This window comes from Canis lupus, chromosome 16, assembly GCF_011100685.1.
Source record: "Canis lupus familiaris isolate Mischka breed German Shepherd chromosome 16, alternate assembly UU_Cfam_GSD_1.0, whole genome shotgun sequence".
Taxonomy (NCBI): Eukaryota; Metazoa; Chordata; class Mammalia; order Carnivora; family Canidae; genus Canis; species Canis lupus.
This window is the reverse complement of record NC_049237.1, coordinates 51,014,446-51,020,176: the sequence shown is the minus strand read 5'-3', so window position 1 is coordinate 51,020,176 and position 5,731 is coordinate 51,014,446. Positions and strand designations below refer to the sequence as shown.

The window sequence follows — 5,731 nt, the reverse complement described above, 5'->3', positions numbered from 1 at the left end:
AGCATGCCATCTGCTTCCTGTTGCAACCCTGACAGATTCAAAGGCAGTTCTCTGTAAATGGATTTATAGCTTTATCAAGATTATAACCTTTTAAATCTTATTAAAATAAATCCCCGGGTGAAAATGTGTTTTGTGTTTTCTTGAAAACATGGTGTTTTTAGAAAATTAGAATTGTAGAGGCAGACTTGCACTATTAAATATTAAACATAAAAAATACAATAATTAAAACAATGTGGTAATAACTTAAATTTTATAAAGATAAAGGCCACAGAATATGCCAGGAAAAAAACCCTAAATATGTCTATGTGTCTTTATCTACCTGGTAGAGAAGCGGAAAAACAAAGAAAGAGATTATAGCATCGTAGTACAACTATTTCCAGATTTTCCCACCATCAATACTTGAGAAAAGCCTTTAATTTGAATCATTACTGTTCAACCAGTGATGGAATAGAAATAAGAAAATACAGAAGCAAATTATAGTATATAATATGATTTTATTTGAAATCCTGAGAAATACAAAGTCTGAGCCTTGGGCATTCACATATGTGAAGAAATCTGCAAAGGAATCTGAGGGGGAAAGAAAACCAGATTTTATATCAGAATTAGTGCAAATATACAACAATGTTAATTGTATAAATAATCTGTAATATATTCAGTTGAGATCATTGTAAACAATTGACAAAAATCAGATTTAGGAAATAATGATAAGTAAAAATAATTTCTGTAATTTAAATAATGAAGTAGATGATACATTAAGTATGCTTTTCATTTTTATTAATCTCTATGTTTGCATATAAATGTATTTTTGTATTATATATGTTAAATTGTAAGATGAAGATAATAGATTAATATATGATGTTTATGTTATGCTTTTCTATATTTTCAGAATTGCCTACAATAAATACCTATTATTCTTATGATATAATAAATACAACAAAAAGCATAATTCAAAAATAAAACAAAACATTAAATTAATTCACTAAAAATACATTTTCAGAAAAAGCTTTCTAGAACTATCTAGACCAGAGTAAGTTATCAGAAGCCTAGAATAATGAATATTTTGATGCCAACCCTTAGCTAGCACGTAAATGAAAATCATGGACATTGTGTTATGGATGTTTTACAGTGAAATTCAGTTCGAATTATCTTTGTAATTAGATAAGTCATCAGAAAGAGAGGAGGTTTCTTTCTTAGGACCTAACTTATTATAAATGTAATATGAGCAACTGATCCTTCAAGAGAAGTGTACAAGTTTTTGAGAACTTTTTTTATTAAAGTAAAATTTTAGGAATCCTATGAAGTTTGCAGCTTAATTAATTTTTGCAATATAATGATAAATATGTAACCATGATCCAATTTTCCAATATTTCAAAAATAAAACTGTGCCACCACCGCAGAGACTTCTATTTTCTATATTTTCAGAATTGCCTACAATAAATACCTATTATTCTTATGATATAATAAATACAACAAAAAGCATAATTCAAAAATAAAACAAAACATTAAATTGTCTCAAATGGAAATGCCCCTGAAATAACCATGCATGTTTATGTTTGTGTTTGTGGATAAACAAAGTTCATATACATACACATGTATGCATATTAGCATATATATGTCATATATGAATATATACACATTTATATCTTGTTACTTATGATTCTAAATAAGAGGTTATTTTTCTTCTCATTACCATAAAATGCACATTTTAAGGTGCAAAATATTTACTATGGATGAATAAATTTAATTACTAAAAGGGTAGAATAAACACTACCCTTACCTTTTATAGATTTTGAGTATTTGACTATTTTAATCTTTACAACCAACGTGTTCAATTGATGGGGCTGATATATTGAACAGGCCAACGAGATGATTCTTCCATATTAGAAGTCCTATGACATCTACGACTGTGCAAGGGAAAGACAGGGGTTTAATTTATTCACCAGACTCTGATTCCACTGCTTCCAATCTTATTGATTATAAAATGAAATGCTAAGTCAGTCACTTCATACTAATAATGAGCGCACTTGAGGAATTCAATCAAATTAGTAGGTTCAGGGAAGTGAGTACAAGCACACATGGTGCACTATAGTTTTCAAAGGTGTTAATGAGTGACAGACTTGCTATCTTTATAGCGTTTGACTTTGAAGAATAGTAGATACAGACAAGTCAAGGCATTAATTATTCTGGCAATGGAACAAAAGTTAATATTAGGATTTGGGTCTTAATTATTGAACTTAAGTAACCTGTATTGTCTTTTCATGCTAAGAAAGTGTAAATAAAATTACACTAAAAAAATATAAGCCTCAAAATTGGAGAATTAGTTAAGTGATTGTAACATTATTGTAATATTGCCGTTACGTAAAAAATAAAGCTTAAAGGAAAACAAGCATACCCAAAAAACATTCATTCAATACTATTAAAAAACATATAAAACTTGACGATATTTTTTCTTAGAAAAAAGAGCTCTGAATTATCACTAGCCTTACCAAATAATCTTAGAAACTATCCATAGCTTTTTTTAAAACTATTTTTAAATTTCTTCAAAATTTATTTTTGGGAATGCATTTATTCACCAAGTAGCAAGACAATGGCTTATGTAGTCGTTGCAATGATGAAGTCAGGTCAATGTAAAAGGATTTTTGAAATTGTAATTATTTGAATTTTGGATCATAACAATGGATTTCTTACAATTACATACAAATAATACTCTACAAAATGATACAGATATAACAAGGTCAAGATAAAAGTCAGTATTTTTATACATCAGCAGTTAATTGCTTTTGACTGCAATTTAATCTTATTTCAGTCTTATTGCACTTTGATTAAAATGCATATTTCATATCCATCTTGAATTATATCTTGGACTTAAACATCTACCTGAGTCTTTCTTTTCTATTTAATAGGCCACATGTTAATTAAACACATGTCTATCGATGAGAACACACCTCATTTTGAAAGGTGACTTTCTTGACAACATCAGAAAATAAAAGATTCTCATACATGAATATTCAAATCTTACTTGATCATCTTTCTCAATAACTTACTTATCCTGACAATGCCTCCTTTTTTTTTTTGTAAAATGGAACAATAATAATGATATAGTTGAATGAAATAAAGTAATTCTAGATTGAAGAGAACTGTGATTCTTCTGTGTAAAATTATTTCAGGAAAATATACAATAAACTAACATCATGAATAATTCACCACTGATTCCAAAAAAATGTTCCATGTAGGCCTTACTAGTGAGTTCTCTTAATCTAAATAAATGTTATTCATTTTCCATTATTCTTTATTCCATTAACAATTATATCTCAGTCTCCTGAATTCATTACCAGAACATATGTTGTTGAAAAATATTTTATTGATGTATAACTGACATACAGGACTGTGTAAGTTAAACACATAGAGCATAATGATTCAATTTACATACATTATGAAATAATTACAATAAGCTTACTTAACATTCATCATCTCATAGATCTAAAAAAAAAAGAGAGAAAAAGACTATTCTTTTCCTTATGACGGGAATTCTTAGGATTTCCTCTCTAACTTTCAAATGTGCCATGCAGTTGGGATAACCGTAGTCATCACGTTGTATATTATATCTCTAGTACATTTTATCTTATAAATTAGTGTATTATTATCTAAGTATGTCTTTACTTTGGTTATTAATTGATATACTTGGCAGCCCCCACATTAGGGGCATAAATATTCATGATTGTTAGGTCCTCTTGTTGGATACACCCTTTAAGTATGATATAGTGTCCCTCTTCATCTCTTACTACAGTCTTTGGGATAAACTTATTTTATCTGATATGGGGATTGCTACCCCAGCTTTCTTTTGAGGACCATTTGAATGGTAAATGGTTCTCCTAACTTTCATTTTTTTTTAATTCTTTTTTTTAAATTTTATTTATTTATGATAGGCACAGTGAGAGAGAGAGAGAGAGGCAGAGACACAGGCAGAGGGAGAAGCAGGCTCCATGCACCGGGAGCCCGATGTGGGATTCGATCCCAGGTCTCCAGGATCACGCACTGGGCCAAAGGCAGGTGCTAAACCGCTGTGCCACCCAGGGATCCCCTAACTATCATTTTCAAGCTGGAGATGTCCTTAGGTCTAAAATGAATCTCTTAAAAATAATAAAATAAAATAAAATAAATAAAATAAAATAAAATGAGTCTCTTGGAGGTAGCAAATAGATGGGTCTTGCTTTTTTATCCAGTCCGATACCCTGCATCTTTTGATGCGAATATTTAGCCCATTCACATTCGGAGTAACTATTGAAAAATAGGAATTTAGTGTCATTGTAATACCTATTCAGTCCCTGTTTTTGTGGATTATTTCTTTGGGCTTCCTCTTTCTTTTACAGTATCCCCCTTAATATTTCTTGCAGAGCTGGTTTGGTGGTCACATATTCTTTCAGTGTCTGCCTATCTTGGAAGCTCTTTATCTCTCCTTCTATTCTGAATGAGAGCCTTGCTGGATAGAGTATTCTTGGCTGCATGTTCTTCTTATTTAGTGCCCTGAATATATCCTGCCAGCCCTTTCTGGCCTGCCAGTTCCCTGTGGAGAGGTCTGCTGTTAATCTGATATTTCTCCCCATATAAATTAAGAATCTCTTGTCTTTCACTACTTTAAGGATTTTCTCTTTATCTTTGGAATTTGCAAGTTTCACTATTAAATGTTGAGGTGTTGAATGGTTTTTATTGATTTGGGGGTGTCCTCTATATCTCCTGGATCTGAATGCCTGTTTCCCTCCCCAAATTAGGGAAGTTCTCAGCCATGATTTGCTCAAATATACTTTGTGGCCCTCTCTCCCTCCTGGCATCTTTTGGAACCCCAATTATATGTAGATTCTTCTTTCTCAGGCTATCATTTATTTTCCTAGCCTTTCCTCATGGTCTCTTGTTTTTCTCTTTTTTTTCCTCAGCTTCTTTCCTTACCATCAACTTGTCTTTTATGTCACTCACTCTTTCTTCCATCTCATTAACCCTAGCAATTAGGGCATCCAGTTTGGATTGCATCTCATTTAATTTATTTCAATTTTGGCCTGATTAAATCTAAATTCTACAGTCATGAAGTCTCTTGAATCTTTTATGCTTTTTTCCAGAGCCACCAGTAGCTTTATAATTGTGCTTCTGAATTGGCTTTCTGACCTTGAATTGGAATCCATATTCTGTAACTCTGTGGAATAGAGTACTGTTTCTGATTCTTTCTTTTGTGGTGAATTCCTTCCTTCTAGTCATTTTGTTCAGAGTAGCTGTATGAGTGGGCTGAGTCAACAATATCAACTATGACCTAAGAAAATTCCACCCTAGATGATTCTGACAAGGTCAGAGACCAGAAAATGAAAAAGATCAGAACAAATGAAACAAAAGGACCACTAAAGTAGAAAACACATTTTAAAACAAAATAGTAAAAAATAAAAGGCAAAAAAACTCCAAGGAAGAAGAAAAAAAACAAGGAAAAATAGTAAAGAGGAAAAAGAAAAAAGGGGGGACCTGGGAGATGGTGGTAGTGAAGAAGTGGGAGTGGAGAGAGAATGTAATCTATCTGAGGGGTCCAGGAGGGTGATCCTCTTGGTTCTGAGTGAATTAAGTTCTGTATGTTAGAGGATGCTCAGTCCCAAATTTATATGAACCAGCAAAACTGGGATCCCTGGATGGCTCAGCAGTTTAGTGCCTGCCTTGGGCCTAGGGCATGGTCCTGGAGTCTCGGGATCAAGTCCCA

The 5,731-nt window shown here is 32.1% G+C and overlaps 1 long non-coding RNA gene across 1 annotated transcript; it reads right to left on the bottom strand.

The window, feature by feature from the left end:
- Positions 1–477: 477 nt before the first annotated feature.
- Positions 478–5,210, bottom strand: LOC119874732. The gene is made up of 3 exons (XR_005371134.1): positions 5,158–5,210; positions 1,778–1,904; positions 478–567 (listed from the first exon to the last, which is right to left on the bottom strand). It is a non-coding gene; the product is annotated as an uncharacterized LOC119874732 (long non-coding RNA).
- Positions 5,211–5,731: the final 521 nt, after the last annotated feature.